The sequence below is a fragment of the Arachis stenosperma genome, chromosome 1 (assembly GCF_014773155.1).
Source record: "Arachis stenosperma cultivar V10309 chromosome 1, arast.V10309.gnm1.PFL2, whole genome shotgun sequence".
Taxonomy (NCBI): Eukaryota; Viridiplantae; Streptophyta; class Magnoliopsida; order Fabales; family Fabaceae; genus Arachis; species Arachis stenosperma.
The window spans coordinates 44,842,246-44,858,820 of NC_080377.1; the positions used below are offsets into that span (position 1 = coordinate 44,842,246).

General features: G+C 35.2%; 1 non-coding gene across 1 annotated transcript; it reads right to left on the reverse strand.

Moving 5' to 3' along the window:
* Positions 1 to 16,219: 16,219 nt before the first annotated feature.
* On the reverse strand, positions 16,220 to 16,327 carry LOC130952843 (small nucleolar RNA R71). The gene has a single exon (XR_009075023.1). It is a non-coding gene; the product is annotated as a small nucleolar RNA R71 (small nucleolar RNA).
* Positions 16,328 to 16,575: the final 248 nt, after the last annotated feature.

Sequence of the window (16,575 nt, forward strand, 5' to 3'; positions counted from 1 at the left end):
GGGATCTATACTTTCCATGTGAACTTTTGGTGTAGAGGTCGGATGGAACCATTTCACTGGCATTGACTCCAACGTCAGCTACTCATCTGGAAACCATGACACAACAAGGCCAGAAATGGGGTAGAGGTCGCCCTACAGGGTCTGGGAAGAAACAGCAGCTGGCTTCTCTTGGTAAATATATGTTTCAATTTTTATTATGTCTTGTGATGAATTGAAGTTATTATAATTTAATGTTGAATTGTTACTGTTCTTGTTTGAAAATACTTATTGAGATTTATGTAAAAATCCAAATTGTTCATAGCTTTTACAGCTTAACTACCAATTATAGAAATGATTGTCTTATCCAAATATATATGTATTTAGTTTTTTTGTTCTGATTAATCTACTTTTCATAATTAAATATAAAAGATAAGGTGTTTACACTTGAGTGTTGAGTAATCCTCAATTTCTCATTCAGTCATTATCTATTATTTTATGCATTAGATAATAAATTCCAATTTATACCTATAAACATATCTCATGAATATAAACTTTTGACTCAACCCAAGATACAGTTTTGTCTTAATACGCGAATCTTAATAAGGAAAAATCTTATTAAAACAGACATATTGGTAAAAAAAGAAAATTATCTGTCACATTCACAGCAGGGGTGTGAATTGTCATTTATCATGTAACCTGTAATTAATAGTGAGTGTTACTAGAAAACAATCTAGTGTTCATATAAGTTAATGGTATTTTTACTGTGAAAACGCTAGATTTGATATCATGTTTGAAGTTTTGCTTTCTGAGTGTTTAAAGCTACAACTACTGAGAGTGACAATATTTATTGCAAACTTTTTATGGTGAAAATTGTTTACATGTTGAAATGATCTCTTCTTGATCTGAGATTTTGGTTGAGTAGTTCTATCATACATTAATTTCACTATTAGAAAATAAAAGAAAAAGCGAAGTGGGAACAAAGAGAAAATGGGCCAACCCTTTGTCCTAGTTGAAGAATGTATACCATTAAGCTTGAAGCTTTTGTCATTGCTGGTATGTTCATGTAGAATTTATATAGGGGCATCTTTGATTAACAAGATTTTAGAATAATAATTCCTTTGTTATCAAAAGCTTTGAATGTTATTTAGTTTAATTCCTTTAAAATAATGGTTTCAAAATCTTGAATCCATGTTATCAAACTTTTTGTGACAAATCAAATGTCTAAAATTTATTAACCTATATAAACATAAATTTTTTATAGAAATCAAAATTAAAATTTGATGAACTGTGATACATAAAGTATATTTACATAAGTACATATGAAATTATGAGTTCGGATACGGTCCATGCTAAAACTCCTAATTTAGTACTCAAGCTAACTCAATAATAAGATTTTACCCCTTAAGAAAATGCTAATAAAAATAGGAAAAAAATTTAGCCTTTTAACGTTGTACTTTACAGGATGTTATCAAAGTTATCGGAAAAATCCTGCCATCCAGTACAAAACATTATGACACTACTTTTGTGTTACTTTGGCCAGAGGCGTTTGAAACTGTCCTTCAGCTTGAATAATTAGTCTACTCTTTACTGTATAGGTTTGAGATTGTTTGTGACTCTAATTACAACTCTAGTGAATATTGTACTCCTGTTGATGTGGGTTTAGACGATATGGAACCATTAGGGTGCTTTTTAGCGAGAGAGTATTTGCATGGTGAATCCGAATACAAAGGAAAGAATAAGAAGTAGAAGAGAGAGAGTGATTTGCAAGACGCACGTATTCAAATAAAATAAGGATTTTGGAAGTTGTATTTGATTTTTTTTATTTTTCCTAATTTTAATTATTATTATATATATTATCTATAATATATATTTATTTCATTTAATTTTATTAAATATATTCATAATTTTTCACAAAAAATTATCATAACGGAACGATCTCAAAAATTTCACCATATGTCACCATCGGTACTACATGTTCGAACACTGAAAGGAAGGGAGTGAGAACCTACAGTCCCCATCAACAAGGTACTAACGAAGAAAAATGTTGCGTGTAGTAGTCCTAGAACAAATCTCTAGCATTGGGACAGTCGTACACACAATCATTATTGACTCTCGGTTTTAGAGTTTTAGTTTTCTTTCATTCTTTATCGTCTCAGTCTCCTTTTATAACATTCATCAACTGTTGTTACGATTTCTTACAATCTCTATTTAAATTTGGCTTTATGGTTATCCTTACAATAGTTTTTTTTGTAATAGCAAACAATTACAGATAAGTCCTAGATCACAACTAGAAACAAGTCACATAATAACACAATAGCAAAGAAGCAGGCACAACACAAGATCACAGAGAATATGTGGTAAACAATCATGTTGTATGTCTATTCTATACAAACCATGAGCTCACGTGTCGGTTAATTACTCGCAAACCTGACATTACCTAAGAACAAATCCTTGATATGGCTTTCCAATTACATACGTGTCTAATGGGCTAAGCCACATATATTCTGACACTCGGAAATTACTGTAAAGTTTGACATCATAAAATGCTAATAAATGAGAAATATTGTACATTATGTGGACATCCATTCTAAATTTCTAATATTTCTAACCCTTCTCTGTCATTTATAAAGCTTTTAAGATCATATATAGCTTATAAGTGATTTATAACGAACCAACTCTTAGCACGTCATGACCAATACTAATCGTCAGGCATTACTATTCAGTCGACCTATGGGGCTTTAGACTCTCTATAGTATTATATGATATTGAGTCTGTCGTATACAAATTTTGTATTTTTGTACATTAGCGTGAATTAGTAAAGCAAATAAAATAAAATTTACAGTGAACTTAAATATAGAAATAAATAGATTAATACACATAATGCCATGGAGGCTTCATATAAACATAAAGAGAATACAAGTAATAAGATGTCTCATCCCAACATAGACTCTCTTAATAAAATACATATATAGGTATATACTGTACAGATGCTTACGGACATAAGATATCCCAAGTCCAAGCCCATGTAAGAAGCCCACAGTCTGGAATCTAGTGCTAACAGAAAACAGTAGAATTCTATCCCTCAAGAAAATATTAACACGTAGAGGAAAAAATACTCTAGTATTCATAGTTGTACCTAATAAAGGGGTATCCTCCAAAATTATAACATACTTGATTGTCTGGGTCACAGAGAGTAGTAGTCTTAATGATCAGTGTACGTCACCATCATCTCCACTTGTAGTAACAGTGAAGGGAAGGAGGTGAGAACTTACGGTTCTTAGTAAGGTACTAACAAAGGGATGAATCGTGTATCGCTCCTTGGGTACATCTCTAGCATTTTGTCGTGTTAACCACAAGCCTCTTAGTTTTTGTTAATCTATCCTAGTCCTAGTAGTCTTTTATTAACTAAACCTTAAATCTATCATAGTAATCAAGTAGCAAAATAGAAAGAAAGCACAAATTATATACAGAATATAAGAAGTAGAGATAATTCACAGCTACGGAGAATATGCACACAATACAAACAATCATCGCAGAACTTGATACTGTAATATATGCACAATTGAAAAATAGAATTTTAATAATCCGTGGGTATCCCTGCCTCCAAACAAACTTTCTGTGGGTGAAATAAAACACAATCTCGTTTACAGTCCGTGGACTAGGCAAGTAGGACTAAAGCCCTCAACCTTGCCGGTGAATATTTAGTCACTGATTCATTATGTCTGTAAGCTTTTAATCATTTAATCATTTATCAGTTTTTTAATGTCATTGTAGGATCTTCGCGCCCTCGGCCTCCTAATAAGGTTTTCATTTGATTCTCATCTATCTTTAGATTTACTGTTTTCTCCTCAATCTTCTTTAAAACTATAATTGTGCCCTTTGGTCTTTACCTTTGTAATATTATTTCTTTCACATAATAACTTTTATGTCCTTAATACCTTATAATTACATCTTTATCTTTACCATTTACCTTAATTACTATATTGTCCTTTAATCTTTTCTTAAAAATATTTTATATCCTCTTTTTTCATAATTATTTTTTTACCCTTAACATTTCACACTATGACCATTTTTTCATAATTATTTTTCATAAATGACAATTTTAACCTCAATATTTTTACTTCTTCTATTTTAATCTTATATTTTACTAAAATATTCATTTTATCCTTAATTTACGTAATTACTCATTTTAACCCTATCTTTTATCAGATGACTATTTTATTCCAAAATCATATGATAAATAATTTTTAATCTTATCTTTTACTAAAATAACAATTTTATCCCTTATAGCTGCTCTCAAGTTACTATTTTATCCTAAATTTTTTATTAATGATAAGTTTATCCTTTTTAGCCTAAATTACTATTTTATCCATACTTTTAATCATTATCTTATTATGTTATTATATTTACACTTTTATTCCTAAACTTTACTAAAATTATTATTCATGCCCAGAACTTAATCTTAATTGTAATTTTTTTTCAAAGCTTTTATATAATTATATTTTTATCTGCCTTCTATATTCATAATTTAAACTTAATCTTTTATTAATTATACTTTTAGCCTACTTTTTTATTCTAAATCATATATTAACTATATTTAGCGCATCATATATTTTTCATATAGTTAAAATTTGTGTTTGTTTCTTTTAGACTCTCATAATCATTTTTCTTTCAATCTTTTAATCTTTTTATGTACTTAACTTCAATAATCATCATTTTATGAGTTTTTAATATTTCATATTCATCACTAATACTTTTATGATAATTTCAAGGTCTTTTCTTAAAAGCTTTCATTCTTTTACACAATTAACTTTAGTGACCATCACTTTAAGAATTATTTATATGATTCTCAAATTTTATAAAATTATAAATTGGCCACAAGATCATACTTTATTTTCGGCCATGATCATCATCACCATACATATCCATTCAAAGTTCATATTAAACATCGTTAACATACTTTAATGGTTCATCAATCGTTCAAGCATAATCATAGACATACATATATATAGTCACCTATCTTCACCGAATCATTATCAAAACATCATCAAACATCAAGCATAAACTTCTCAACATTAAAAAAGCTCTCTAAGCTATTCTAATCCTTACCTTTCTTGTTAGACTCCCCAAATCACTTCTTTAATCCTCTTGACAACAAAAATCTCTTAAATCAAAATTAAAACAAATTTTGTTACCATTGTAGTCCTTATGGCCGAATTGAACATTGAAGGAAAAAGGGAGATATTTTTCACCCTTTGAAGCTTGAGTTTTTGTTGTGTAAACCCTTGAAGATCCTAGGACATAATATGTGAAAAAAACATGATCAATAGCAATTTTCTTATTTCTCAAGATGTCAAAACTGAATTGAGGAAGGAGAGGAGAAAAAATTCTTCTCGCCTTTGAGTTTGAATTTGATATATTAGATGCTCTTCTTGAAGTTTTTAGTGCTTGATCAAGCTTGAGGATAGAGAGTTTGTTCATGATTTAATCTGTTTGCCAATGGTTGGATTGGTGATGATTTTGGGATTTGATTGGTTGTCAAAGAACCGGAGATTGTTGGATTGCTTTGAGCGATCAATTTGGTTTATGCCTGAAGGAGAAAGAGGAGTAGTGGTAGCTGAAGGTTATTACCTGCACTTTGTGTTGGTGAACTGTAGTGGAAAAAAGTGTCAATGTTTTACATTGTTGGCTGCAAATGCGTTAGGTGATGAACAAAGGTTAGATCAAATCTGGTAGTTAGGGAGTTTCCAGAAGTATTTCCGAAAGATATTCCTGATTTCCCTCCTCAAAGGAGATTGAGTTTGCTATTGACTTAGTGCTGGGAGCCGGACCAGTGTCGATTGCACTGTATCGAATGGCTCCAATAGAGCTTGAGGAATTAAAAACTCAGTTAGAAGAGCTTCTGAACAAGAGGTTCATTCGATCGAGTGTATCTTCGTGAAGAGCACCAGTTTTATTGGTGAAAAAGAAGGATGGAAGAATGCAACTTTTTGTAGATTACCGATAGTTAAATAAAGTGACTGTGAAGAACAAGTACCCATTGCCGAGGATAGATGACTTAATGGATCAGTTGCAAGGAGCTAGGGTATTTTCAAAAATTAATTTAAGTCTGGTTACCATTAGATAAGGGTGAAGGAGGATGACATTCCAAAAACTGCGTTTAGGACGCGCTATGTACACTACGAGTTTGCGATGATGTCCTTTAAGTTGACGAATGCACCTGCTGTGTTCATGGATTACATGAACAGAGTATTTCGTCTCTTTTTGGATAGATTTGTGGTGGTATTCATAGATGACATTCTAATTTACTCTAAAACGGAAAAAGAGCACGAAGAGCATTTGAGGATTGTGCTGCAAGTTTTGAAAGAGCATAAATTGTATGCAAAATTATCTAAGTGTGAGTTTTGGAAGGAGAAAGTGAAGTTCTTAGGTCACGTAGTGAGTAAGGATGGAATAGCAGTGGATCCTTTGAAAGTGGAGGCGGTGATGGAATGGGAGAGACCGACATCAGTGACTGAGGTTAAGAGATTTTTGGGGTTAGCTGGATATTACAGAAGGTTTATTCACAGATTCTCACAAATCGCAATACCGATGACCAAGTTAACAAGGAAAGATATATCCTTTGTGTGGACGACGGAGTGTGAGGAAAGCTTTCAAGCTTTGAAAGAGAAATTAACTTCAGCGTCTGTTTTGATTTTACCGGAACCGCACGAACCATTTGAAGTGTAATGTGATGCTTCTTTGACAGGTTTAGGTTGCGTGTTGATGCAACACCGGAACGTAGTGGCTTACGCATCGTGTCAGCTGAGACCACATGAGGTGAATTACCCAACTCATGACTTGGAATTAACAGCGATTGTGTTTGCGTTGAAAATTTGGAGGCACTACTTGTACGGAGTGAAGTTCAGAGTCTTTTCTGAACACAAAAGTCTTAAGTACATCTTTGAACTGAAAGAGCTCAATATGCGTCAAAGAAGATGGATGGAGCTACTGAAAGATTATGATTTTGAACTGAGTTATCACCTTGGGAAGGCTAATGTGGTAGCAAACGCTTTGAGTAGAAAGTCTTTGATTGTTTCTTGGATATGGATCAAAGAAGAGGAGTTCGTAGATAAGTTTGCAAAACTCAAGTTGGATATTGGTGAAGTTGACGGACAAGTCTGTTTGAACCAATTGTGCATTTGAAGTACTTTTAAGTCAGGAATTCAGAGGGCTCGGCAAGACAAAAAAGAACTTCAGAAGATATTTCAACCTATTGGTAAAGAGAGGCATAGAGGGTTCACTAAGGACAGTAAAGAGATATGGAGGTATAAGGGGAGGATTTGTGTACCGGATATCGGAAGTTTGAGACAAGAGTTGTTGTCGGAAGTTTATAGCAATGGATTCTCCATTCATCCAGGTAGTATGAAGATGTATCATGATTTAAAGAAGATGTTTTGGTGGCTTGGGATGAAGAGTGATGTAGCCACACTTGTGTCTAAGTGTATGACGTGTCAGAAGGTGAAGATAGAACACCAGAGACCTTCAGGAATGTTCAGCAATTTGAGATTCCTTAGTGGAAGTATGAAGGAATTGCAATGGATTTTGTGACCGGTTTGCCTAGGACTAGTGACGTTAGGATTTTTGCCAGTAAAGAATTTCATAAAAACAGTCGCATTGTAGATATAGTCTCTGAACCGACAGAAATCCCTTCGTACAAACGTTTTGGTTGTCACAAGTAATAAACCCCTAAATAAATTGATAACCGAAGTATTTAAACCTCGGGTCGTCTTCTCAAGAAATTGCAGGGAGGTATGTTCTTATTATTGGCTATGAGTTTGTAAATTGGGGGTTTTAAGAATGAGGAACAACTATGATGAATGACAAGTAAAATAAATAAATAACTGTAAAATAGACTCTTGGCAAGGTATGGGAACTGGAAGTCCTATCCTGGTTATCCTTATCAATTGTAATGAGAATTGGATTCTTCTCCCACCTTGTTAACCTCTAACTATAAAGATAAGTTAAGTGTATGAATTAATTCGAATCCTCAAGTCCTAGTCTTTCCTTGGGAAAGACTTGAGTTATTGGAATATGAATTAATGAAATAAAGAAATCCAATTTTCAATCAATACTGAGTTTGATAACACTAGAGTCACCAATTAGTCAACCACAACCAATAATGTAAAAAGCTAAATCAAAATCTATCTTATCTGAAATACCTTCAATTTATTCAAAGCAGTAAAATTTAACATGGAAAATATTCATAAGCCTAATTGGACAACAGAAAAATCCAAATTATTTATATCAATAAAAGACAGCAATCATCAATCTGAAATATCTCAAATAACATTAATTAAGAAAATCAATCTGAACATGGAACATTGAAAATAAATAAATACAAAGAACCTGGGATTGAGTCACTCCTAAAACTAAGAGAAGTCCTAAATCCTAATCCTAAGAGAGAGAGAGAGGAGAGAACCTCTCCCAAAACTAGATCTATGTGTGCCTGATTATGAATGGACCCCCACTTTATAGTCTCTAATCTGTGTTCTCTGGGCCGAAAACTGAGTCAGAAACAGCCCAGAAGTCACTTCCAGCGCTTTCTGGTCCGTACAGGTCGCGGACAAGTGACACGGCCGCATGGCTCACGCGGCCGCGCGGGTTGCGTTCCTGCCAGGTCACGCGTCCGCGTGACTCACGCGTTTGCATCGCCTGGCGTCGAGCAGCTATGGCAAATTATATATCAAATCGAAGCCCCAGACGTTAGCTTTCTAACGCAACTAGAACCGCGTCATTTGGACCTCTGTAGCTAAAGTTATAGCCGTTTGAGTGCGAAGAGGTCAGGCTGGACAGCTTAGCAATTTCTCCAACTTATTGTATTCCTTCCACTTTTGCATGCTTCCTTTCCCATCCTCCACGCCATTCCTGCCTTATAATATCTGAAAACACTTAACACACATATCAAGGCATCTAATGATAATAAGAGAGGATTAATAATAAGTAAATATAAGATCAAAGAAGCATGTTTTCAATCATAGCACAAAATCAGGAAGGAAAATGTAAAACATGCGATTAGTATGAATAAATGGGTAAAGAGTTGATAAAAACTACTCAATTGAGCACAAGATGAACCATGAAATAGTGGTTTATCAACTAGGTCGGGATTTGATGCGGTTTGGGTGATCGTGGATTGCTTAACCAAATTCACTCATTTTCTACTTATCCGAGTGAACTACTCTTTGGAGGAATTGGCATGGTTGTACATCAAGAAGATTGTAAGGTTGCACGGTGTGTCTAAGATGATAGTTTCAGACCGTCATCCCCGATTCACATCAAACTTTTGGGGAGCATTCCAAAGAGCTTTCGGTATGAGACTATGTCTCAGCACTGCGTATCATCCACAAACAAATGGACAGCTAGAAAGGACTATTCAGACGTTGGAGGATATGCTAAGGGCATGTGTTTTGGATCAATTGGGAAGTTTCGATCGTTATATGCCGTTGGTGGAGTTTGCATACAACAACAGGTTTTATGTGAGTATTGGGATGGCTCCGTATGAGGATTTATATGGATGGAAGTGCCAGTCCCCACTGTGTTGGTATAAAACTGGTGAATCAAGTGTCTTAGGGCCTGATTTGGTAGCAGAGACTATTGAGAAGATTAAAAAGATTTGAGCTAGGATTTTAACTGCACAGAGCTGATAGAAGAGCTTTGTGGATCTGAGAAGGAAACCATTGGAATTTGAAGTGGGTGACCATGTCTTTCTGAGGGTTACTCTGACAACTGGGATTAGAAGGACGATTACGACGAAGAAGTTGAATCCGAGGTATATAGGGTCGATTGAGATTCTGAGACGAATCGTGCTGGTGGCATATCAAGTAGCTTTGCTGCCGCATTTGTCTAACTTACATGACATATTGCACGTGTCATAACTCAGTAAGTACACGTCGGATGCGGCTCATGTGTTAGAGCCCGAGTCGGTTGAACTAAAGGAGAACTTGACATTTCAAGTAACGCCGATGCAAATTAACGACACTAGTGTGAAGAAACTGCAAGGAAAGGAAGTTCAGTTGGTGAAAGTGGCTTAGAGAAGAGCTGGAGTGGAAGAACACACTTGGGAATTAGAGTCTGAAATGCAGAAGGATTATCCTGAGCTATTCTCAAATAATCACTAAATTTTGGGGACAAAATTTCTTATTTTGTGGGGAGAATGTAAGAACCGTGATTAATTAACTGCTTAATTAAATAATTTAATTTTCTAAAATAGGATCCAAAAATTTAGAATATTAATTACAAAATTTAAATATGATATTTGGACTTAATAGATTTTTCTGAGTTGGAAAATGTTATTTTATGCAAAAAATTACGTAAAAACGCATACCGGTAAATTAGCTGGCAGTACCGGCTTAAATTTGTCCGTACAGTGTGAAAGTTGTAAAAACTGTAGAAAAACTTAGGAAAATAATTAAAGTTGAAAACCGAGCACTAATTTTAAAGGTTTGCCCCAAAACGAGGCTAAACGAGCTAAAAGCGTTAACGGTTTGGACCGGGCACAAGTTGGTCTCAATCCCAACATATATAACACATATTAATGAACCATACTCAGCCACAAACACAACACATGTAGCTGAGTTGGGAAGAAGGAGAGAAACCTTCTATTGTTACTATTCACCTCTAACTTCCCAAGCTCATAACTTGAGCTACAGAGCTCTGATCGCCGCGACGTTTGCGACCACACGATCACCACAAAAAGCTCTAAAATATCCACCCAAGAAACTGGTGAGAAAATCTCGATTTCTCTCTCAGCCTACCTTCCATAAATTCGAAAATTTAGTGCTTGGGGTTTTGATATTTTGATGTTTTAATGTGTTTAGGATCAATCTAACTTGAGAAGATTATTGAGTTATGATCCTATAATATTTGGAGAAGGTAAGAACCCTAACCCTCTTGTGGATTTTTGAGATTTTGAGTTTAGGGGTTACTTGTAGTGATATATGTGGTTTAGATTAAATACTATTGGTGTAAAATCAAATTGGAGGTTGAACTTGTGGAATTGGAACCTTGGAGCTAACTCTTATGATTAGAGGCTAGGTTTTCATATGAATTTAGTGTATAGAGCATATTGGGAATCGACCAAGGTATGATTTTGGTTTTCTCTATGTAATATATAATATTTTTGGACACTTTGGCTAGTGGACCATAGGATAGGATTGAATTGATTATGTATGATGGCATTGATGATTATGATAAATGTTGATGTTGAATTTTGGTGTTGTTGTTAATTTTTGAGATTGAAGTTGCATAATGATAATTTTGAGGAGTGATAAATGGATTATGATGCTTGTTGATATTGATGAATGTTGAGGATTGTTGAATTGATGTTCAGTTGTTAATTATTGAATAGTAGTGATGTGTAAGTAGGAATTTTTAGATGAAAATGATGACAATATGTATTGGTAGGTTGTGGAACAAATTGAAAGATATATGAACATGATATAGGTACATTGGACTATTTTGGTTATAGGATAATTAGTCTTGATTGTGAATTTTGGAAGTTTGAGAACCTAGCTAATTTTTGGTAAAAAAAATCAATTTTTGATGAACTTTGACGGATCATAACTTGAGCCTCTATTTTTAAAATTAGCTGAAATTGAAGATGATTCAAAGAGCTTTAAATTGATATAAAGTATGATAAAAATGGATTTTTGTAGAGAAAGTTATGAACATTTAAAGTTTAGTGTTTAAAACTGAATTCTGCAACTTTACAAAATTTTCAAAATTTTGGAGTGTGCGTACGCGGGTACCACCATACACGAGTGTGCGATTATGCCTGGCCTCCTTATATACGTGGCATATGAATGCGTACGCAGGATGGACCAAAACTCACGAACGCATACACGACCCCATGACTTGGTATGCCGGCGATCGTTTCTACCTTGGTTCCTCGTGTACGCGGCACACATGTGCGTATGCGACATGGGGAATTTCAACAACCACGCATACGCGGCATTATGCATGTGTATGCCGATACCCTATTTTACTGAAAAATCATTTTTCCTTTGTTTCAAGGTTCTCTAGCTTTCCAAACATTCTTTAAGTACTGTTTAGGAATACTATCTAGTACTTAGGTCCTAATACTTATAAGGATGAGTTACTAACTTAATTTAGTAAATTTCTATATGAATCTAGAAGATAGAGACTTAGGTTTCTAGAGTATTGAGGATGGATTAGTTGAGTGAGATGGTGGAGTACTGTAATGATGATTGTGTGATGGATTGTGGAATTACGGACTACTGATAGTTGAGATGAGTCTAGGACTCAAGGTCAAAATGATGACTTTACAGAGTACTGAAAATGATTTTTGAAAACCACTGATTTGTTGTTTTATACTGAGATTGTTGAGACGCTATGCGCTTGGCAATGGTTAATCCTGCTAGTCAAGGTCGCGGCGGTGGCATAAGGACGGTGGTTAATCTTGCTTACGTTGAGATGTGAGGTCTGTGGCAGAATATCCCACTCGTATTCTTTCGAAATCACAAGAGTGTGTGATGAGCGGATAATTTGTACGCTTTTGGCATTGTTTTTATTATGTTTCTAGTAGAATTTAGTTGGTTTTTAGTATATTTTTATTAGTTTTTAGTTAAAATTCACTTTTCTGGACTTTACTATGAGTTTGTGTGTTTTTCTGTGATTTCAGGTATTTTCTGGCTGAAATTGAGGGACCTGAGCAAAAATCTTATTCAGAGACTGAAAAGGACTGCAGATGCTGTTGGATTCTGACCTCCCTGCACTCGAAGTGGATTTTCTGGAGCTACAGAAGCCCAATTGGTGCGCTCTCAATGGCGTTGGAAAGTAGACATCCTGGGCTTTCCAGCAATATATAATAGTTCATACTTTTCCCAAGATTTGATGGCCCAAACCGGCGTTCCAAATCAGCTCAAGAATGCCCGGCGTTAAACGCCGGAACTGGCACAAGAATGGGAGTTAAACGCCCAAACTGGCACAAAAGCTGGCGTTTAACTCCAAAAGAAGTCTCTACACGAAAATGCTTCAATGCTCAGCCCAAGCACACACCAAGTGGGCCCGGAAGTGGATTTTTATGTCATTTACTCATCTTTGTAAACCCTAGGCTACTAGTTTTCTATAAGTAGGACCTTTTACTATTGTATTTTCATCTTTAGATCTTTGAATCTTTGGATCCTTGATCATTTGGAGTCTTTTGATCATGTATTGGGAGGCTGGCCATTCGACCATGCCTAGACCTTGTTCTTAAGTATTTTCAACGGTGGAGTTTCTACACACCATAGATTAAGGTGTGGAGCTCTGCTGTACCTCGAGTATGAATGCAATTACTATTGTTCTTCTATTCAATTCAGCTTGTTCTTATTCCAAGATATTCATTTGCACTCAAGAACTTGATGAATGTGATGATTATGTGACGCTCATCATCATTCTCACTTATGAACGCGTGCCTGACAACCACCTCCGTTCTACAAGGAAACAAGGCTTGAATGTTTATCTCTTGGATTCTTTAACCGGAATCTTCGTGGTATAAGCTAGAATTGATGGCGGCATTCAAGAGAATCCGGAAGATCTAAACCTTGTCTGTGGTATTCTGAGTAGGATTCAATGATTGAATGACTGTGACGAGCTTCAAACTCCTGAAGGCTGGGCGTTAGTGACAGACGCAAAAGAATTACTGGATTCTATTCAAACCTAATTGAGAACTGACAGATGATTAGCCGTGCCGTGACAGGGTGTGTTGAACATTTTCACTGAGAGGACGGGACTGTAGCCACTGACAACAGTGATGCCCAACATACAGCTTGCCATGGAAAGGAGTAAGAAGGATTGGATGAAGACAGTAGGAAAGCAGAGAGACGGAAGGGACAAAGCATCTCCATTCGCTTATCTGAAATTTTCACCAATGAATTACGTAAGTATCCCTATCTTTATGCTTTATTCATATATCATCCATAACCATTTGAATCTGCCTGACTAAGATTTACAAGGTGACCATAGCTTGCTTCATACCAACAATCTCCGTGGGATCGACCCTTACTCGCGTAAGGTTTATTACTTGGACGACCCAGTGCACTTGCTGGTTAGTTGTGCGAAGTTGTGATAAAGAGTTGAGATTACAATTGAGCGTACCATGTTGATGGCGCCATTGATGATCACAATTTTGTGCACCAAGTTTTTGGCGCCGTTGCCGGGGATTGTTTTGAGTTTGGACAACTGACGGTTCATCTTGTTGCTTAGATTAGGTATTTATCTTCAGAGTTCTTAAGAATGAATTCTAGTGTTTCAAGGTGATGTTCTTATCATCACCAAAGCTGATTGATTCTCATCAATTTAGCTCTTGAATGCAATGTCCTACTGAAGCTTGGCTAGCCATGTCTAATTCCTTTAGACTAAAGTTTAGACTAACATTGCATGATTCCTGGAATTCTCATTAAGGATTTTGATATCTTTATTTTCTTTTCCACTTAATTTTCGAAAAATCCAAAAAAAAAATTACAAAATCATAAAAACCAAAAATATTGTATGTTTCTTGTTGAGTCTAGAGTCTCATGTTAAGTTTGGTGTCAATTGCATGTTTATGTTCTTCTTGCATTTTTCGAATTCATGCATGTGTCTTCATTAATCTTCAAGTTGTTCTTGATGATTTTCTTGCTCTGATCTTTGAATTCTATTTACTTGAGTGTTTTCTCATATGCATTCTCATTTTGTTAGTGTCAGTAGTATACAAACTGCTAAGTTTGGTGTCTTGCATGCATTGTTATTTGATTTTAGTTGTATTTGATTATTCCTCATTATTAAAAATCCAAAAATATTTTTAATTTGTGTCTTTTCAAGTCAATAATACAGAGAATTGAAGATTCAGAACATTCAGCAGAGGAATTACACAGAAAAAGCTGGGCGTTCAAAACGCCCAGTGAAGAAGGGCAAACTGGCATTTAAACGCCAGCCAGGGTGCCTGGCTGGGCGTTTAACGCCCAAAAGGGTAGTGTTTTGGGCGTTAAATGCCAGAATGTGCACCATTCTGGGCGTTTAACGCCAGGATGGCACAAGAGGGAAGATTCTGTTTTTAATTCAAATTTTTTCAGGTTTTCAAAATTTTTCAAAATCAAATCTTTTTCAAATCATATATTTTCAATCAAATCTTTTTCAAAATCAATTTCTTTCCATTTTCAAAAACACTTGCTAACAATTAATGATTTGATTGAACATTTCAAGTATGTTGCCTTTTCTGTTGAGAAAGGTTTAATGTTTGAATCATATCTTTTCTTGTTAGGCAAGTCATTAATTTTTAAAATCAAATCTTTTTAAATTATTTTTCAAATCATATCTTTTTAATCACATCTTTTTCAAAAATAGTTTTTCAATCAAATCTTTTTGATTTCTAATTTCAAATCTTTTTCAAAAATCACTTGATTTCTTTTCCAATCTTAGTTTTCGAAAATCAATTACTATTTTTCAAAATGTTTTTAAAATGTTTTTAACTAATTTTCGAAAATTTCTTCCCCTCTTCTCACATCCTTCTATTTATGGACTAACACTATTCCTCAAGGAACAATTCGAACTCCATCTCTTTTGATAAGTTCGAATTCTTCTACCTCTTCCTTCTATTTTTCATTTCCTCTGACACCTCAAGGAATCTTTATACTGTGACATAGAGGATTCCATACTTTCTTGTTTTCTTCTCTTTCATATGAGCAGGAGCAAAGACAAAAGCATTCTTGTTGAGGCTGACCCTGAACCTGAAAGGACCTTGAAGCGAAATCTAAGAGAAGCTAAGGCACAACTCTCTGTAAAGGACCTAATAGAAATCTTCAAAGAAGAAGAACCCATGGCAGCCGAAAACAACAACAATGCCAACAATGCAAGGAAGGTGCTGGGTGACTTTACTGCATCTACTCCCGACTTCTATGGGAGAAGCATCTCTATCCCTGCCATTGGAGCAAACAACTTTGAGCTTAAGCCTCAATTAGTTTCTCTAATGCAATAGAATTGCAAGTTCCATGGACTTCCATTGGAAGATCCTCATCAGTTTTTAGCTGAATTTTTGCAAATCTGTGACACTGTCAAGACTAATGGGGTTGACCCTGAGGTCTACAGACTTATGCTATTCCCATTTGCTGTAAGAGATAGAGCTAGAATATGGTTGGACTCACAACCTAAAAAAAGCCTGAACTCTTGGGAAAAGCTAGTCAATGCCTTCTTGGCAAAGTTCTTTCCACCTCAAAAATTGAGTAAGCTTAGAGTGGAAGTCTAAACCTTCAGACAGAAGGAAGGAGAATCCCTCTATGAAGCTTGGGAAAGATACAAACAATTGATTAGAAAGTGTCCCTCTGACATGCTTTCTGAATGGAGCATCATAGGTATTTTCTATGATGGTCTCTCTGAACTATCCAAGATGTCATTGGATAGCTCTGCTGGAGGATCTCTTCATCTGAAGAAAATGCCTACAGAAGCTCAAGAACTAATTGAGATGGTTACAAATAACCAATTCATGTACACTTCTAAAAGGAATCCTGTGAACAATGGGACAAATCAGAAGAAATGAGTTCTTGAGATTGATACTCTGAATGTCATATTGGCTCAGAACAA